This window comes from Corvus kubaryi, unplaced genomic scaffold (genome assembly GCF_017639235.1).
Source record: "Corvus kubaryi isolate FWS band 111438036 unplaced genomic scaffold, C.kubaryi_AGA036_p1.0 split3-37296, whole genome shotgun sequence".
In the NCBI taxonomy this organism is placed as follows: Eukaryota; Metazoa; Chordata; class Aves; order Passeriformes; family Corvidae; genus Corvus; species Corvus kubaryi.
The window spans coordinates 280,176-301,320 of record NW_024582086.1 but is presented as its reverse complement, the minus strand read 5'-3'; the positions used below and the strand labels follow the sequence as shown (position 1 = coordinate 301,320).

At 38.7% G+C, this 21,145-nt stretch overlaps 1 long non-coding RNA gene across 2 annotated transcripts in view; it reads left to right on the top strand.

The window, feature by feature from the left end:
- LOC121658407 overlaps positions 1–21,145 on the top strand; it is an 83,294-nt gene that overhangs the window by 46,637 nt on the left and 15,512 nt on the right. For both annotated transcript variants that reach the window (XR_006013950.1, XR_006013949.1), the window contains exon 3: positions 19,968–20,873. This is a non-coding gene — a long non-coding RNA (uncharacterized LOC121658407). The remainder of the gene's footprint in view (positions 1–19,967; positions 20,874–21,145) is intronic.

Below are 21,145 nucleotides of genomic sequence, written 5' to 3'. Positions count from 1 at the left end.
ACTGCAAGTCTTGCAGCTCCCCCTTAGTCTGAAGAAATCTATTCTGGATGTGTCCCTCTGTTTTCTCAGACCCATGGCAAGTTGCACATATTTTTCTGTTTTTTTTTTTATAGATCCTCTTAAAATCAGCTCCTGAACATTTTTGTGAGAAACAGAATTATATGTGGGATGTACTGTGATGCTAAAACAGCTGCAATTGAGTTTCACTGTGACCACAAAATCCCTGTTGAGCTAGAGTAAAAATGGCCCACACCATGCCTTGTCAGTTTAAGTTTAAATATTTCGTGTAATGGATGCTGAATATAAAAATATAGGTACAAGTCCCAGTTAAGGCAGTTTTAGGATTTTGAGGAAAAGCTCATAATTGAATATGCAGAATGGGGATTTTCCTTATGAAATAAAAAACACAAGAGGAAATTTTATATCATCAATTGGATTTGTTTAAAATAATCTTGTTGCTTGTTTTCAATAGCTTTCCATAGTAAAAATACAAAATTCTGCCCAACCTTGAACCAAGAGAGAGTGAAGAAACAGCCTTGATCAACTGATTTTTCATTTCCTATATCTTTAAAAGTAATTAATACTTTTATACCAGGTTAATTTTTTTTAAAGGTATCTTAATTGTGGAGAACCACTTTCTTGGTTGTACATTCCATATTATGTTGTGGTTTGTTATGGGTCTGACTTGCTGATTTGCACCAAGGTGGAAAGCATTCCTCGATGTGATGCTGCAAATTCAGTGAATGCACTACAAGATGGACAGAAATAAGAAGCTGATTCATCTGTCAGAAAGAGGACACTGCTTTAATAATAGACTGAATAAATGATATCCACAAACTTCATAAAAGTGTTTCTCAGAGGACAAGCTTGACAAAGCCTTGTAAATAATAAAAAACTTTGTTGCCTTGTATTTCTCAGCATGTTCCTATATTAAAAGGTGATATAACAGGAGCCAAAGCCCAAGATGTTTCCATCTTTTACAAGGACTACCTATCAACCTCTTACAGGAGGTAATAAATATATTTATAAGCATGCTGGAGCTATATAATTTAGAACATATTTAGAGTACAGAGCAGTTAAGTGGTAACAGCAACCTCTACAAATGTATTGTATTCTATTTTGAAAACAGCATGCTTAACTATATATGTCTGAGGTACATTCAAAAAAACATTAATTATGAAAACCCTACTTTCAAAAAAATTCAATGTACTTGCAGCAGTGTCTGATTTTCTCAAACATTGTCAAAAATCATGGATTTACATTTAACAATATATAAATATATATTAATATTAATAAATCCTAAAGCTGCAGCCCTGAGGAACTGAGTCAATTACTGCAGTAACATGTCAACAGTTAGCAATATAGACAGCCAGTCCAACAATGTGCAATGTTACTGCAACCTTATGACAGCAAGAAAGAATTTGATAATAGATCCAACAAAGCCGAAATTTTATCAGAAGTCCTAATGCTACTAATTTCCAGCACTGCCTTCATAAAATAATCTAATTTTCTGTAAAATAACTCTCCTTATCAGTGGGCCTTTGCTTACACTGTAAGAGAACCACAATATTGACGCTACAAATTCCTTCAATATCTTTGGATGACAATGTATCTATGGACTTACCCATGATATCCTATATATGTGTCAGCACTGTTTCTCTGGTGGAAGACTGCGTATCAGACCCAAACTTGCCACCTGACCCTTGACGTTTTTTGTGTAAGATCATTCACATATAGATTTTTAAATTAATCTAGCACTTACCCATCAGTAGACTGATAATTTTTGTCTCAGTTTGGATTCCCTTTTATTTACTACAGCACAGTACAGTTGGAATTAAAGTCATTAAAAGTCAGTTGCCTCTGAGTAAGTGAAAATATCAGTCCCTGAACACACTGATCTAAATAGAAAACATGAAAATGCTATGAATCGTAAGACCAAAAGGGGTGACCTTTATACACCAGTGTCACAGCCTTGAAGTTCCAAGCTTTCTTGGGGGACTCCATAAAAGATGACACATGAAAATTACCATGTGAACATAATAAAATACAGAGAAGAACAATTTCCTCTTCTCTCTGAAATTCATGGCTCTTCAAAAAAAAGGATTTATCTTTTTTTCTGTAAAATTTTACATCTGACTATCCTAATGCAGACTGACTAGTCTAATGCATCTGAATTTATTCTGAATCTCAAAATACACAATAAAAATCTATCTATGACAACACAGACAGAATTCAACACACATGCATATCTAGGCATTGGCACACATCCACTATGTTAATACTTTTCAGTTTGAATTCTGAGATTCAGGTAGAAACTACCATGAGTTTGAGTATCTTAATATATTAAAATACAAGGTAGTCAAATATCTTAACCCAGAAGTGCCTTGTTGGCATTGGTATATAGGAAGAACTGTTGATATCTTCTTCATACTTCCTGGGTCCTGCAAAAAGCAGTAATTTTCTCACACAGATAATTTATTGGCACCATCATGGCTGTGGCAGTCCCTGTTCAGCAGTAATATAGACTTTTCCAGCACTCACATTATTCCTGTAGTTCATCCCTATAATTCTGTTCTTAAACCAGCCATGCAGTGGCCAAGAAGATACTTTTGAAGTGTGGTTATATTCAACATAATTGAGGTAATGCTTGGTAGAAATCGAAGAAATATGGATGAATCACAGAACTGAACAAATTATTTGTTAGCTAGCAGCTTGGTCCCAAGATAGACACACTGGATCATTAAAAATCAAACCTCTAGGCAAACATATCTGCTTTCCTAGAAATCTGTCTGAAAACAAGTCAAGCCTTTCCTTTTATCCCAGCTTTAAAACACTTACTACTAGAAAAGTTATTACAAAAGAGGACAAACGAATAAAACCAGTTTACTTCTGGGTAAAATGGGTAAAATGCAGTATGTGGTTATGTATTATAAGAACTAGTAATCTTTTTTTATAGCATCCTCCAAACTAGTGCTAGGTCCATTGAAGTTAATGTAGCAGACTGTTGTGCAAAATGGGGTTAAAACATCAACAGAGAAACAATAATATGTATGGTTCTAATTGTCTTTGACTACAGAAGTTATGAGAAATCAGAAATGAGAAAACTTACACATTCTTTTATCTGCTACCAGTGGGAAAAACAGATAGAAGTAGAAAATATGAAAATTTTAAAAAAGGAAACAGCTAAGGAAACTGCAGTCATTCTGTTACATGTCAAAGCAGAAAATAAGAATGTGAGAAAAGCTACTGAAATGTAGTATCTCCTTGAATTAAAATGTTCATTTGAAAGAAAAAAACCCTGCCTCAATTCTAAACTTTTTTTTTTTAATTATTGAGGGGAAAAAAAGATGAGAAAAAAATTTGAAAGGAAAATGGAAGAGACCCCAATGCTAAAGACAGGGTTTAAGCCAAAACTTTTAAACTCAAGCTCAAATTAAAGCTTTTACAAAGGAAATTACACCTTTGCCAGCTGTTCTTTCTAGCCTGAGCTAAAATGCTGAGGATGATCTAAAGAATATATAACTTAAGAAATATTTTATTTAACTCTGTGCCCCTGCATGAACTAAGCATACAGATAGATGCACTACATACCTCCTTTTAGGGGCATTTATAGCCTCTTCTAAACAGGTAACTTTTTAAGTCAAATCCATCTGGTGGTAGGTTAAACAAAACAAAAAGGTGTCCCTGCATCCAGCATGAAATGGTTTCCCTCACTGCAAAATGTTTTGAATACTAAAGCATAAATTGCTCAAAAATTACTGGACAATTAATTGAAAGAAATACCCAGCATGCTTCTAAGTACACAACATCATTTCTGGCTCAGTAATTCCCAGACACGAATACTCTCAGTAGCTGTATGTTTTCACTGTGTTCTTACAGATGTAAAATTTTCATAGAATGAGCAAGAGCATATTCCTAGTTCAATGCAGCTTGTTCTCATATATTGAGTTTAAAATATTCACAGTGGCCAGTGCCTCTTAGGGGCAAAAAAGTGTGAGCTTGAAGTCTGGTCACAGTTGTGCTAAGTGTCTTACTTTCACTTTTAGCTTCCAACACCTACTTTCCTGCTATACTTACATTAAAATGACCTCAATACCACCCTATTCACTTAGGAGAGGAAAAAAGAAACTGAAAATTGTATAGAAATAACCATTGCAAAAATTATTTGCAGGCATTTTCATTTGATAGCTGTATTTTCCATCACTCTTTTTTTGTTGACAAGTTTCCTAGATTTTGATCTTGCATTGCAATGTTACTCTATCAGAAAAAGTTTATATTCTCCTACCAGTTACCATGGCATAATGCAGAATCATTTATGGGAGCGACTGTTGGATTGCAAAGTGTGCCCTTACTAGGAAAGGTGTTTGGTAGTATGCTTGACTGTAAATCATTGTGTATGTGGTCAGGACTCCCAGACAACAGACTGAAATCTCCTTCCTTCCTTTTATCAGAATAGTAACATCTGCATTGCTGTTGATAAGCTGAATCAGCGTTTCTAGTATGTGCCCATATTTTCAGTGAAGAGACTTACAACTCTGGTGTTAGTATTCAAACTGGACTGAAGCCCAGCATAAAAATGTGCTGCTTAAGAAGATTACTCCGAAACTTTTGCGTGTGAGAATATATTTTTATGCTAGCTAGTCTCAAAAAGTCCAGTCTAATTGATATTCAAGAATACCTTTTTTGTTTGCTACAAATGTATTTCCAGCCAGGATCAGCTTCCCAAAAGCATATTTCAAACCTTAAAGTAGAGGAACACTGCAATAGACAGTCTTTTCTGCATTTCTTTCTTCCAAAAGAGAGAATAAACTGAATTTTATGGTTGTCATTGTTCTCAGTGTAAGCTGCAGAATCATTAATGGCTTGTAGATAGAATTTTGTCATGCATAAACATTTTGTTTCAACAGGACCAGAAAAACAGAGATCTTAAACTGTCCAGAAAACTGGAAGATGTAGGAAAAAGATAGAGGCATACTCTCTAGTACCTATTAATGTGCTTTACTACTTGCAACAACTGTATAGTCAGCACTATTTTTTCTAAACTACATTTATTTGGATTTAATTCTAATTCAGATGTGCTCTTAGAGGGGATTTTTGTTCTCCTTTTTCAATAAAAAAACCAGTGGTGTTCTTACAGCCACAGTTAACTTTTTACTGAAAAGGGATAAGGTCATAAGAACCTATGTGTCAAGGTCAAAAGAACAAAAGGTAAAGGGACTATCTTTATACAGGTACAGCTATTGTCCGACTCATGTGAAACACGTTATATCTCAGACTTGATGAATACTACAGTTTTAAACAGCACTCAGCTTAATGATCAAACACTAAATCATAAATCAAATTTTAGAAGCATTTTTTGACACTCTCTGGGCTTTTCTACTTTAAAAGTCTAGATAGATTTATTTTCATTTGCATTATCGGACTGAAACAATAAAGTCCCAAGCTAATAACATCATTTCCTCACAGGAAAACAACAATTTTATTAACTACACAAAACTGTAATCTGACCCCATAATTTATTTTTATTATTTTTATCTATAAGCATCTCAGCCTGTCACAGTCCTAAGTACAGACCTTTAAAAAACTTCTCTAATGCCTGTATTGAATGTTTTCTCTCTAAAAAAATGTGCTCTGATGCACATTACTATACCAGATGTCAGACTAATAAATATACTTGAGGTCTGCGTTTACTGAGTCAATGGCAAAGTGCTGGATTTCACACAAGGCTGCAAAGTTTTTAAATGGAAATATAAGAGATCAAAGAATGTACTTTCAGGTTTTTAGATTTTAAAAGGATTCAAGCAAAACAACATAGGATTTAAGAAAATATGGAAGCATAATTCTAGAATAGAAGGAAAAATATAAGTTTGAGCTATATTTTAATTTATCTGAATACATGTTGAATATATTACAACCTTTTTCATCTCACAAAAAGCAGAGTTAAACCATTTCAGAATAGATTGAATAAAAATGTTTTTTAAAGAACAATGGAAACATCTCTCTTGTAGATATAAGTGGAAAGAGTTTTATGAATTAATTAGTAAGTAACTCATTTTTGAACTATAAAACACTCATGGGCTCTCGTATAGGAAGCCAACAAACTAAAGAATGTCTTCCAAAAAACCTGCAGAATATAAAGGCTAATATTTTTTTTCCTGCTACTTCTCAGTTTAAGGAGACTAGCATCACTCTGTCAAACAATGAAAAGAAAAGAAAAAATAGAGGTCACTGCATTGTCATTCAGAAGCACATGCAATAATTAATACTTGAGAAAGAAACTGAGCACAGAAGATCCGTCTGAAATATTGAGTTAGAAAGGTATTAAAAGAATTTTTTTATGTAAAAAACCAGAATGAAATAACTGATATTTAAGTTCACAGCTCTTGAAAATCTAAAATTGAGCTAAGACAAGTATTATGAAAACTAGTAGAAAGTAAAGACTATGTTGGCATTTTACACATTTTCAGGTAAACAATGTCTAAGGAAAATCAATTTTGGAGCAACAGATAATGTAGTCTTCCTGGGTAAAATCCTAAATATTAACCCAAATAAGCAATATTTTTTCTGATTTGCACAGGACACACAAAAAACTGTATTCTGTATTGTTTATTTGAAAAGAGATGCTTCAAATTTTTTTTCTAGAAGAAGGGAACTCCTATCACTAAGGTGTGGATCTTCAAATTGTAATTGATGCTTGTTTACAATCACTTTATCATATATTATTGCCTGAAGACCTTCACGTCCACATTCAAGGACTTCTTCCTCAGGATTGTACGGCTGACCACCATCATTTTTCCCCAATATGGAATTTGAAGAAGAAAGAGAAGTAAGGGGAGAGAGTAAGCAAGAGGTTTGGTTAAGAGGTCTGTGTAAGGCAAAGAAAAAGATAATTCAAAGATTTAACCCTATCACATCTCTACAGACAGAAGAACCAATGAGGTTTAACTTTGCTGCCAGCTGCCATTGGCTTTACGGGTTAGACCACACAACCATACCTCTGAGTGCTGCATGGGCAGGCAAAATCTTAACAGGTAAAATACAGGACAGAAAAAAGTGAAAGCTCCCAAAAGACAGGCAGTAGATTATCCATATGCAATTTTCCACCAAAATATGGCATCTGATTTCCTTTAGTGACAAAGTAACTCAGCTAGTTGATCAAGGGAAGCCAGCTGATGTAATCTTTTTGCATTTCAGTTAAGCTTTCGATACTTTCTCTCCCAATATCCTTCTGAACAAACTGTCCAGCACACAGATGGATAAATGCATCATGTGCTGGGTAAGCAGCTGGCTCACAGGTCAGGCACAAAGGATTACAGTGGATGGGGTGACACCGGACTGGTGACCTGTCACTAGGGGACTTCCACAGTGCTCCATCCTTGGCCCTCTGCTCTTCAACCTCTTTATAATGACCTGGACACAGGACTGAAAGAGATACTAGTAAGTTCACAGATGATACAAAACTGGGAGGAGCTGTCAACTCCCTTGAAGGCAGGGAGACCCTTCAGAGAGATCTCAACAAATTAGGGGTCTGGGCAATCACCAACCACACGATGTTCAACAAGGGAAAGTGCTGGATTCTGCACCTGGGATGGGGCAACCCTGAATGTACAGACAAACTGGGGAGTGAGATGTTGGAAAGGGTACCATAGAAAGGAGGTCAGGGATCCTGGTCTCTGGCAAGTTGAACATGAGCCAGCACTGCCCTGGCAGCCAGGAGAGCCACCCGTGTCCTGGGGTGCATCAGGCCCAGCATCACCAGCCGGGCAAGGGAGGGGATTGTCCCGCTCTGCTCTGCACTGGGGCAGCCTCACCTTGAGTGCTGGGGGCAGGTCTGGGTGCCACGACACAGAAAAGCCATTGAGCTGTTAGAGAGTGTCCAAAGGAGGGCACGAGGATGGCGAAGGGCCTTGAGGGGAAGCCGTGTGAGGAGTGGCTGAGGTCACTTGGTCTGTTCAGCCTGGGGAAGAGGAGACTGAGGGGAGACCTCACTGCAGTTACAACTTCCTTGTGAGGGGAAGAGGAGGGGCAGGCACTGATCTCTCCTCTGTGGTGACAGTGACAGGACCCAAGGGAATGGCCTGAAGCTGTGTCAGGGGCGGTTTAGGCTGGATATCAGGAAAAGGTTCTTCACCCAGAAGGTGGTTGGGCACTGGAACAGCTCCCCAGGGAAGTGGTCACAGCATCAGCCTGACAGAGTTCAAGAACTGTTTGGACAACACTGTCAGGTACATGGTGTTACTCTTGGGGATGGTCCTATGCAGGACCAGGAGTTGGACTCGATGATCCTGATGGGTCCCACCTTGTCATGTTCTGTGATTCTGTGATTAATATTTTTAGTGGATTTAGTGCAGTACTTGAGGCAACTAAGTTCAAACAGGAATTCAAACATTTTCATTCTTGTTCTTGCATTCCACACCAGATTTTCAGAAGCAAGAATTCAGTATTATAAAAACACAAAACTGATTTCATAGTCTTACTATGTCCCAAATAAATATTTTCTCTACGTATTGGACTCACTCTTACCATCTTGTTTTTCTCCTAAATGTCCAGGCACGTTTACTACTTCAGGTTTTTAAGAATGCATTTCTTTCTGAGTCTGAATTTCTTACATGAAAGGTGGTACAAATTGGTTTCAATAAGTACAAAATTCAATTTAATTTAAGAAATTACTCACTTTGTGTTTTCCAATGTTATTCAATGTACCTTGGGCAAGTCCCAGAAGTGCAAGCCCCTAAAAGCTACTTAAGCCTATAACTCCCCCTGAAATCAAGCTTGAGACCTGCTCATCAGTGGGATCAAGCTCTTAAACTGTTAGTCTCTTTTATTTAATTTGTAAGTAAATTGTGCCAGGTCATGGAAGAAGTAAAAATAATTACAGAAAATGGGAAGATGGATCATATATGACTATTTAAGAATATAAATTGATATTTAAAAAAATAAAGCACACACTTTGAAAACATTTTTAGGGATGTAACCTCTTTGAAACCAATGGAACTAAATCACATTAATAAACTGAGACAGAAGCTTACACAATTCCTGAATTAGTCTTGCAGGAGTGACTGTTCTCTTTGACAAATTAAACTTTATGTAACTCCTCAAGTATCAAAGCCCTATGAAATTATACTGGCAGGTAATCTGAAGAGGGGAAAAAATAATTTGTCACTAGTTATTTTTGCTTATCTTCATCAACATATTAAAGACAGGAATGCTTTCACACAATTTCATAATAACATGTTGTCTTATTCCTAACACAAATTTTAACAAGAAAAACTGATGTTATTTTCAGTATATCACAGCCACACAAGAATAGATCACACCAAAGATGACGTAAAACATAATCAACTGCAGTCAGGAGGCAGCCAGTGGGGGGAACAAAATACGACCGATCTTGGAACATGTTCTAGAGTCAAAATTATGGATAAGCCTTCTCCAATCAGCCAAATCATTCAGTTCATTACCTAGATAATCCCAGGGCTTTGGCCGGCCAACCACTTGCTGGATTTTTAGAGTTGCTCTTTCAGAGCTCCTTATGAGGGAGACAAAATTGATGAATTATGTAAAAATAAACCAAATTTCATAAAGCAGATTTTTTGTTTGTTGTAGCAAAACTGTGGACCATAGAGCTATATTTTTAAACGCAACTCAGTTATATACTCTGTCGGAAGTCATGTCCTTGAAAAGTCTTAAAAATCAATGGGAACAAGGTCCCCTGACACCTTTATGGAAGCTGTTCCTCTTTTTTATTCAAGTGCTTTGCCACACTACTTTTCTTATTCCTGTATTTCTCTTTAATGTTCAGTTTACTTTCACTGTCTCTTTTATGGTTGAGATCCTGTTGTCCTAGCTGTTCCTGTGTGTTCATGAATAAACTGTGAAAACACAGATCTTAAATGATCACTGTTAATGACTCTTTCAATGAACATGTTTTAAGTGCCTCAAAAGCCACACTACCACATGACAAATACTTATATATGTTTTTCCTAATGGGCTCCAGTCCTAGGTTTGATCCAGGACATACTTCCAAATGTATGTGCTGCTATTTTAAACCAGGAGGCAGTTGCTTACAGGATAGCAGACAGCAGCTATCAGAACAATTAACTCTGGCCATTAAAAGAATTCCTTACATCACAATAGCACTAAAAAATTAAGAAACACAGAATAAAGAGCCTATCACAGCTACCATGGTATTCTTTCCTATCCAGATTAACATTTCGGTTTTGTGTAACACTTGTCTACCTGTCTTTCATAGTGCAGGTCACTATATTTTAAAAGCTGGTTTTTTTCCAGGAGCTAATTGAGCTTTGTCTATGTGAGTGAGCTGGTACCTGACACTGACAGCCTGCAGAAGGCAATTTCTCCAATTTCTTGAAAAGTCTAAGGAATCAGACATGACAAACTGCAGCCTGGAATATCTGGCAGCAAGCCTATTAGTGCTGAAAAGGAGCACGAATTACTTACATAACATACACTCTCTTCATTTCTGTCATGGAACTCACTGTCCTGAAACAAAAGTTGAAGGTTTACTTTCTTCCCCCTTCACAACCTGTCGGAGGTTTTAAAAGTTAAATATATCATTTATTCTATATGAGATATAATTACTAATATTCCTACTGCTTCTTGAAGTAAGCTTCCTTTTCATTTGTTAATTTCCTCAGGATGGGACCTCAGACCCTCATTAGACACACTTCATCTCAGCAACTGTTGCACATTTCATGTGCAAGATTGTGAAGGAAGCAGAAAACAGTTCTATTTCTCTCTGCAAGGCACTGTCTTTAGTTCAATTTTTGTCTCTGGATGTATACAGCTCTTTAGTGACAGGAATGAGACTGCACTTTCATTCAAAACTACTATAAACTGGCTCAGGCTACAAATAAATCCAGCCAAACCGGTGCAAGCCAAGAAATTATATACTGGGAGGTCTGTGCTAGAAAATTGTTTCATTTTCTTAGAAAAAGCTTTTCTCAGAAGCAGTTGACAACTTACTGATATATTCAAACTATGCATACAGAGGACTACAACCCAAGCTGCATGCCAGTGGCAGTAGAGTGGTTTCATTAAAAAAAAAGCTAAGGCATTTCCAAGGCACTCTGAGTGTCATTCATGCTCTAAGGTTAGCCTCTCCCATGACTAAAGTGTAAGTCTGTAAAGTTCCATGGGCATTAAGGACCAGTTCTGGCTTTATGAGAATAAGGAGACCTTAAAGTACTGACTGGACTGATTTGGAAGACATCACTATTCTGTAAAGTATTTAAATAAAGGTTCAGTTCCTTTTGAATTAATTCTAGTGCCTTATAGCTTTGTTGAGGTAAGGCCAAAGAGCACTTTAAGAGCCCTCAAAGATTTATGCAAAACATGAGTTAATCTCACAATATAACAAGAAGCTTAGTTACACATGAAGTATTTACAGATTATTTTGCAAGCTTTAAGACTTTCACCTTTAAACTTGTCAGTCCAGCATTTCAAAGATGTGTTCCAAGATTCTTCATAAAGCTGAAGTAAAGAAGGCTAGATAATGACTACATAATCCACCTTAAATATATACACCTTCAGGGGAAATGGATGGAGATTTTCATCTTGAAGTATGAATGTAACTTTACTCACTCATTGCTTTTTCTAAAGAGAGAAAGAATGAGTAGAACTTAAGAATTCCTCTTCCATGGGGAAAATTGAGAGGGGAAATACTAGAAAGCCTTACAGACACATTCAAATGAGTTCTGTAGCATCACACTGTCTACTATAAATTCTTTAAGGATCCATGTCCATATTTACCCCTCCCTAACACAATCTTTGTAATCTTTAATAACCCATCTGCCAGATTTTCACTCCAAATCTGATAGTTAGCTGGAATCGGTAACCAGACAGAACAGGTGGGAGTGTTGTGGTTTAACCTCAGCTGGTAACTAGGCACCATACAACCGCTCGATCACGCCCCACAGCTGGGATGGGTGAGAGAATTGGAGGGGAAAAGTGAGAAAACTCATGGGTTGAGATAAAACAGTTTAAAAGGGAAAGCAAAATCTGCACACACAAGCAAAGCAAGATAAGGAATTCATTCACTTGGCAGGCAGGTGTTCATCCCTCTTCAGGAGAGCAGGGCCCTATCCATAACAGTTACTTTAGAAGCCAAATGCCATAACGCCTAATGTCCCCCCTTCCTTCTTTTTCCCCTGGATTTATATGTTGAGCACGATGCCACATGGTATAGAATATCCCTTGGATCAGTTGGGGTCAGCTGTCCTGGCTGTCTATTGTCAAAAGCAACACAGGCTGACTGCTCTGGTGGTGTGGTGGGCATGATCTTTGGGGAACAGTGAGTCAGCCAAGAAAGAAAGAGAGGTAGAAAGAGAAAATGAAAGGCAAAGAAGGCAACCCTCCAAAGTCAGAGTAACAAACACCTGGACTGGATGAACCACAAAGACCAGTAAAGGCTGGGGCCTGTGCAGCTGGGGAGCAGCCTTGCTGCCAGGTGCACAGCCAGGTGCACAGCCCCCATCCTGGGGGTCCCAGTGGACAACAAGCTGAGGGTTCAGGAGTCCACAAGGACTGGTTAATTTTCAAGAAATGACTTTGAGAAGCTCAGGAGCAGGGAATTCCCCTGTGTAGAAGGTGAAGCAAGCAGGCCTGATGGCCAGCTTTGCTGAACAGGGCAATCCTTGAAGAGCTCCAGAGGAAAAAATTATATGGCCTCTGGAAGCAAGGCCAGGCTTTGCAGGAATATGACAAAGCTGTGGATCATATACATGGGAAGAAGACACAAAAGGCCAAAGCTCAATTAGAGTTGTAAGTGGCCAATCTTTTGTCTAACAACAGGAAGAGTTTTTTCAGTATGGTAATACCAAGAGGAGTTCTAAAGAAAAGTTTGGAGCTTTTTGACGATCGTTACCTGACACAGAGGGATGAAAGTTCATAGAATCATATATTCATAGGTGGCTTGGGTGGGAAGGGACCTTAAAGATCATCTAGTTCCAAGCCCTCTGCCACCTTCCACTAGACCAGGTTGCTCAGAGCTCTCCATCCAGCCTGGCCTTGAACACTTTCTGGGATGGGGCATCCACAACTTCTCTGGGCAACCTTTCCAAGTGTCTCACCACACTCACTGTAAAAAATTTCTTCTTGATATCTGATCTAAACTCACCCTCTTTCAGTTTAAAGCTATTCCCTTTTGTCCTATCACTATCTGTCCTTGACAAAAGTCCCTCTTCAGCTGTCTTGTAGGCCCCCTTTAGGTACTGGAAGGTGCTACGAGGTACCCCTGGACCCTTTTCTTCTCCAGGCCTGTCTTCATAGGAAAGATGTTCAAAAAAGAAGGAAAACAAAAAACCCAAAGAAACCAACCAAGCAAGCAAAAACACACACACAAAAAAATTACAAAGAAAATAAAACAAACCAAAAAAACCCAGAAGTCTAGTGATTCAGAGATTTTCTTGGCTCAGTCTTCAATAATGCTGGTGAACAGTGGACTGGATGATCTTTAAGGTCTCTTCCAATCCAAACTATTCTACAGTCCTGGGAGTCTATAATTCTATATTCAACTTATAGAGTGATTTCGATAAACTAATAGCCCTCTTGGAATAGATTACAATTCATTTAAAACTAGAAGTCAGGTAGGACTCAGAAAATAAAACTGGTTAGAAAAAAAAGAGGAAAATTGTTAATTATTTATAGCATCCATAAAACTAGTTCTTGTATTCTCACTCGGTACTCTACAGTTTTCAAATTTACTTTTTAAGTGAATTCTTCAACATGTAAGATTGAACACTATCTTAAAAAACAGTATTATTTTAGATTCCTGAAATTAATTTGCATTCTAAGTATGCATCAGTGGGCTTTTGGTCAGCATAAAACATGGATTTCCATGTATAAAACATACATTAAGTCATGTATTCATTGCAACAGATTCACTTTATATTTAAGTAGATACAGTCAACAGTGCCCATTGTTAAAGAGCACATGAGTTACACTGAAAGACGTCAGAAAGCCAAACAGAATATAGAGGATACTTGTTCACAAAAATCATTCAGTTACACCAGCGGTTTAGAAATTACAAATATAAAAGATTTCACAAATTAACCTTCAAAATTAGAATAGGATATATCTTTCTTTCATTTGCCCTTCTCCTGCCTCATAAAGGAATAGACTAACATTTTTTATTAAGTCCTTGTTTAATTAGGGTAATTTCCAATTTTGTGGTGGGATAGCTTTGTATGTCAAAGAATGTAGTGAATGGAGTTACATGCAGCTGATGGCCAGTCCCTTGCAATGTTCACCAGGGCTGTTTTGGGGCCAGACCTGTTTAATATCTTTATCAACAACCTGGACAGTGGGATTGAGCATCTCCTCAGCAAGTTTGCAGATGACACCAAGCCGGGTGGGAGTGCTGATGTACTGGAGGGTACATAGGCTCTTCAGAGGGATCTGGACAGGCTGGATTCATGGGTCGAGGCCAGCTGTGTGAGATTCAACATGGCCAAGTACCAGGTCCTGCCCTTGGGTCATAAAAAGCCCATGCAGATCTGCAGGCCGGGGGCAGTGGTCCAGCAGAAAACAACCGGGGGTGCCGGTCGACAGCGGATGAACAAAAGCCAGTGTGTGCCCAGGTGGCCAAGAAGGCCAATGGCATCCTGGCCTGTACCAGCAATAGTGTGGCCAGCAGGACCAGGGCACTGATTGTCCCGCTGTACTTGGCAGTGGTGAGGCTGCACCTTAGTCCTATGTCCAGTTCTGGGCCCCTCACTACAAGAAGGAAATTGAGGTGCTGGAGTGTGGCCAGAGAAGGGAAACAGAGCCTGTGAAGGATCTGGAGCACAGATCTTATGAGAAGCAGCTGAGGGAGCTGGAGTTCAGTCTGGAGAAAAGGAGGCTCAGGGGAGACCTTATGACTGAAAGTGAGGTTGTAGAGAAGCGAGGGTCAGTCTTTTCTCCCCAGGAACAAGTGATAGGACAAGAGGACATGGCCTCAAGTTGCACAAGGGAAGGTTTAAATTGAATATTAGGAAAAATTGCTTCACCAGAAGGATGGTCAAGCACTGGAACAGGCTGCCCAGGGAAGTGATAGAGTCACCATCCCTGATGGTATTTGAAAGAGGCGTAAATGTGGTACTTAGGGACATGTTTTAGTGGTGCTAGGTTTGGTTCAATGATCTTAAATGTCTTTTGCAACTCAAATAATTATATGATTCTTCAATGCCAGAATGCTCTTCTGGAACTGAATAGGGTAGGGATAAACGAAATCAACCATGCCCTTTTTTAGAATTGTCCTTATAGAGCAAAGGCAATTGACTAGCCTTAAATATAAGTTTTTTTAACCTTTTATGTCTTCACATTTGTCTTCAACAGACAATTTAAATTTAATTTAATTTAAATTTAATTTTAAAGGAGTATTTGGCTTGACCACTAAATTAAGATAATTTTGCCAAATGTATTGCCATGTGTATGACAAAATTGAAACATTGATATTCTGGCAATTTTCTGGATGTTTATTTCATGTAAATATAAGTGAAAAAATCCTACCTAACGACCATCATTTGCCTAGGCAGATGTGTCATTCTGCCCTTTAAAATCCCAGAAAGCAACCATCTGGCCTAAAATCCATGTTGCTTTGACTTTAAATTTGTTTTAGCTTTTTAAACACAACTGTCTTGAAGTTATCCCTAGTGACAGATCAAGTTGCACTTTTTTTCAGTCTTTTGTTCAGAAAAAGCTTAACAGTATAAATCTGATTATGAGAAGAACTTCAAAGTAGGGTGCAAATCCTATTAAATACCAAACACTAACACATTTCCTCCAATTGCAGGGAACTCAAAATCAAATCCCATCAGGTGAAGATGTGATTCTCCCATTAATACCCATTCCCTCATCCTCTTCCCTCAAAACCACAGGAATGAGTTAAAAGAAGGTGCAATCTTATCAGAAGTTAATGCTGGTGGTTTTTTCTTAATTGGGTTGAAGAGAAAGAAAGTGAATATTTCATTTAGGATCTCCTCAAAAGGTAATGCTGTTGGTTTTTTCTTAATTGATTGAAGAGAAAGAAAGTGAATATTTCAGTTAGGATCTCCTCAAAAAGTAATCTAACTATTCATTAGAAATTTAATTTTTCTTTCTGGCCTGCAATCCAACATCATAATAAAGTTAGGAATTTACCATATTTGATCAGGACAGCTGTGGTAACATGACAGCTCAGACTTATCACTAAAATTTCTTAATCATTTCATGGTAAAACCAAAAATGTTAGAATTATGCCATTATTCAAAGCAAACAGATATATTCATTTGTTCTCTTTAGACTTATGTCTTTCCTCATTTGTATAATTGGACAGTAAATACCAAATGCAGAAAAAAACCTCATTTGTCAGGCAGCATAACAGATTGGGCTAACTTGTCACAAATTTACTATATTTCTGAATATCTTGTCATGTGGAAATTTAGGTCAGTGAACTACAGGAAAATTCAGCAATAGTATCAATGCTATTATTCCAATATCAAGGTATTAAACATATGTACCAACAGTAACAATTCCTTCCTGAAATTTAATGGTTCAATTGCCATAAGCTCCTTTCCATATATTTGGTACAGTAACTGACTGTACAAACTCACTTTTTAGAGCAATAAACCATATTGTCTCTGTTGCAAAATCCATTGTTCTTCTGTTCCTGGCAAGTTAAACCAAAATGAAATTTTTAAGAAGGTATTTGTTTTGAAAGAACATATTAAGCTTAAAAAACTGTGTCGATATTTATATTGATACTATATTGATAGTTTTTATTACAGTGTAAGTTCATATTCTGAAAAAAAAAAATTAAAAACCTGCAAGAAAGAAAATAAACATGCAATACTTCTCCTAGGTGTCTAAGACATTTTCCAAGGCAGTAAATAAACCAGTGTAACTCAAAGAGTAATTAAAGTGTTACTTGTATTTATAGCAAACTGTCCACTGTAAAAAAATAGCAAATCCCCAAAAATAATATAAAAAAGAAACAACTATTCATTATTTTCAATATCTGGTGGGCAGGTTGTCAAGGTATCCAGGCAATTCAAAAGATGCTAAATGATACATTAGTAGAATTTTAATTGTATTGGGAAGAAGACACCCAGATGCTTTTAGAAAGCAATGCCTAAATACCATGACAAATTGACTCAGCATGACTATTATGAGAGGTATGATATATAATTCTAAACTGAAAGACAGCTATACATTTGACTGAAATTAGCAAGAATTTCCTTTTTTAGGAAACTTTTCTGTAATTATCACTCATAATATCCTTCAACTTCTTTCCTTTGTGTTTTAATTTCCAAAGTTAATTTCCATCACACATTCCCAGTCAGACCCTGCTTCACTGCAGCTTCTGGGGTGTCTGCCCCTCTATAAAACTGGGAGACAGTTTTATAGAGACAGACTGGACCTTTTTGACAGGCAGATCCAGAAAAGGGAAGCAGACGAAGCAGCTGCTGAGAGGACAAGCAATGATGGTGACCATATGGCTGTGGATGAGAAAGGACTGCTGGTGATTTGGTGTTATTTCTCTAGAAAATATTTAACTCAGCCTCCTGAAATCCTCGTGACCATGTGTCTATGATGGGAGAATTACTAAAGGAGAACGTTGACATCAGGATAAAGCCTGCAGTGGAAGGAGAGTAACCACAGCATCAACACCAGCTCTGTTCAGCTGTTGAATAGGCATAAGCAGTTTGGGGGGCTGAGAAGGAAGAGTTCATGTAAGCTGTAAGAGTTAGGCGTATGAAACAAATTGGGGGAAATAACCTCCATTAACACAGAAGAATTAAATGGCAATCAATAGGAAAAAAGATGCAACATAAAAGAATTACTTCTTGGATCCAGAGCAAGCAGCACAGCAGACCAGCAGCAGCAGCAGTGTTTGAGATAGAGAGCAGCACTGTCGCGATGGAGGGAAAACCCAGACGCTCAATATGAGTGATCAGCAGGAATTCATTTATTGATCGTACAAAAGCTTCTTATATACTAACAATAATAGGCTCATGCATATTCATAAAGGCGCATTCTAAGTGGTTCATGTCGTCTTAGCTGATTTCTAACCGCTCCCTTAGTTCCCCTTCTGTGGTCAGCAGTTCTCCTTTTTCTCAGGCCTTCCTGACCACAGGCATCTATTGTTTTGCTGCCAAAGACTATCCTTGCTAAGTCTGCAATAAAACCCATAGCTCAGCAATAAGAACTCAATGGTGGTTCAGTTGTTGAGCAAGATACATGCAATATTCTGCAACTTCAATTGTTACACAAGATGCGTGCGGTGTTCTGCAAGATCTTGCTCAGTAAACTGCAAAGGGTCTATGTGCCCTTTCTCACGTAACCAATTTCCCACAATTCCCCCATTTTTATTAATTTGAGCGATCAAAACTCCCTGAGTTAACTGTTCTATGCATTTAGCTAAGCAAGAAAACATAATGCGTGCTCCAAGCAATAGTAAAAGTATAATGCCTACCCATCTGAGGCCTTCCTTTATGAGGCTTACGGCCCAAACTCCGAGTCCCCCAAAAGTCCCTTGGAACCATCCATCGAAAGGACTGTCTTGAACTGTGAGCTTTTTGGTATGTTCAGTGAGCCATTGGAGCTGGGAGTGTATGGATTGACTGTGATCTGATAAGTTAAAGCAGCACATTCCTTCTACATCTTTGCACCCGTGACCTTGTGCTAGCAGTAAAAAATCAATGGCTGCACAATTTTGCAGTAATGCGTGGCGCAAGCTATCCACGTCTGCAATAAGCTCACCTATCAGGTGTGAGGTGACATTTGCTTGCTTGCCTGTCCAGCATGCTAACCTTCTAAGCTGAGTGAGGGCGTGTGCTGATGCGGTTCCTGGGGCTAGGAGAGAGGCAAAAAAGACAGCAGGGGGTTTCCATAACTCTACATTGTCTTTGCAATCAGGGCCTAACTGACAAATGCTTCGTCGTGATCGTGATCGTTTGTGCGTGATGTGTAGTAGTTGCTGAATGCTAGGGGCAAACATTGTTAGTTTCCCAAAATAACACGGTCCTCCCATTGGTTTAGAAGGCACTCCTGGCCATGCTCTGTCTCCACAAATGAGGAAAGTTCCTAAGGGTAACGCCCTGGGTTCTTGTGGAGGATTATCAACTGGCCATACTGAGCCATTGCAGTACACTCTGATGTTAAAGTACCATGAGGTGGTAGGGCTCAGCCATGTGCTGTCTTTATTTGGCCGTTGGAGGCTGGAGATGCTGTCAAAGTGACTGCCTCTAAACATAAGACAATAGGGACTGGGCTGAGAGCCTAAGAGATCTAGCTCTTGTGGCTCAAACATAGATGTATTAAAGCCTAAGGTGATCACTCATGCTTGGGCAGCTAGAGGGTTTTTCTTTATTTTAAGGGCATTGCAAATGTCAAAGCTGGAAAAGCAGATGTCGAAACCGTCGTTGGTGAGGGTGGTGTAGCTCGCATTACAAAAAGCTAAGAGTGCGGTTTCTGGCTCTGAATAGTTAAAGGTGTAGCCTTTAAGGCTATTGGTCTCTGTTAATGGGACCCCGGTAAGGCAGGTACGGAAGGGATCCGAAGGTGTGGCTAAAGATAAGCAAAAAGATTCTTGGCCTATTTGGTTAGCCCAGATAACCCACATGTTTTTTCAGTGGTCTATGTGGTTAATGTGGTGTTTGGTAGCGTGCGCAGTTATCAGCAATGCTGCAAGCACTAAAGCGATGGCACATGCATTCCCACTCATGGGTACGCACCATCCATTGGCGTGGTATCTTAAGGCCATCTCTGCAAACTTTACGCACTACTGCGGATTTAAGCTGTAAGCGAATGCGAGCAACCTCGTGGTTAACTCGCCAGCGAAACTCAGCAATAGCTTGCTGTTCAGCTGACTCAAAGAGAGTAAGACCCTGACAACCTGGTAAGCCAGTTTCCCGCTGTAACGCTGCCTGTAACGTTTCACGTTGCCAGGCTCCCTCACAGATAATACACCATGTTCCCCCTGACAGGAGTGATTGATGGACCCACCACTCTTTGCTACAACCCGCGCATTGGAGAAGGGACCATGCAACGTGCCCTGGTCTCCCGCAAACATTGAAGTTCCCCGGGATGATACTGCTCGAGGGCGTCCAGAAGCTGCTCTACTTCCTCCCAGGATTTAAATTGCCTAAGCGGACCTGTAGGAGTAAGCACACAAACACAGCACAGCACAAGGACAGCGGAAGCACTGGAGAATGAACCAGAAAGTTCAGAGCTACTTTATCCATGACAAGAGGCATTATCAAGGCTGCAGCCTGGAATAGAGGACATGAGAGTCAGGAAAGGGAGAAACAGTTCAAGGCTGGTGTCTTGCTGAACTCTGCAGGAGAAGGGTGAGAGGGAAAACAGCATTAATTTCATTAATCATGAAAAAAAAGTGGTGGGAAAAGAATGTAAAGCCTCAATATAGCGGCAAGGGAGACCAGAGCTCCTTGCTGTAGGCACTAGGAAAGACGAGAGCAACTGACCACAGCAGGACTAACACTGAGATCAAATGAGATGAACTGCAAGTTTCAAGCAGGCAAACAAAGCACTGGAGATACTCTTTTTTTGCTCTGGGATCACAAGAATTGAATGCTTAATAGGGTCAGTTCTAGCACTGAATTAATGTAAGAACAACAGCAGTGGAGTACCATGATAAGCAGTGCTTTATGCAGCTTCACTTGCCTTGTTTTCATCAGCATATTTAATAAACTAGTGCAAATTCCAATTAATGAGTCAGATGAACAAGTCATCTCTGAATGAAGCATTTGTATCCTCTGTGTGTCTGTAAAGTCAAAGCCATTTCCAGGGACTGTGTTTCCATGGAACTTTTAGCACCACTAAAAATTACCTTTTGCAGTGAATATAATGGATGATATTGCACAGCTCAGCAGGTAATTTTTAGAATTATTGTTTTTTTAGACCCAGCATCATGGGTAAAGAGAAGGCAAAAGAATAGTAATGGCAAAAAAGAAGTAGTCTCTGGAAATAAAAATATCAATAAACAACAAATAGCCACTAAGGCTGTTTATTCTGAAATGATGAAAAAAAGTATCGGTGGGCAGACTTATTCCTGCGAACAGAAACAGACCTTCCCACACCTTCCCACACCTTCCCTTCCCACACCTTCCCTTCCCTTCCCACACCTTCCCACACCTTCCCACAC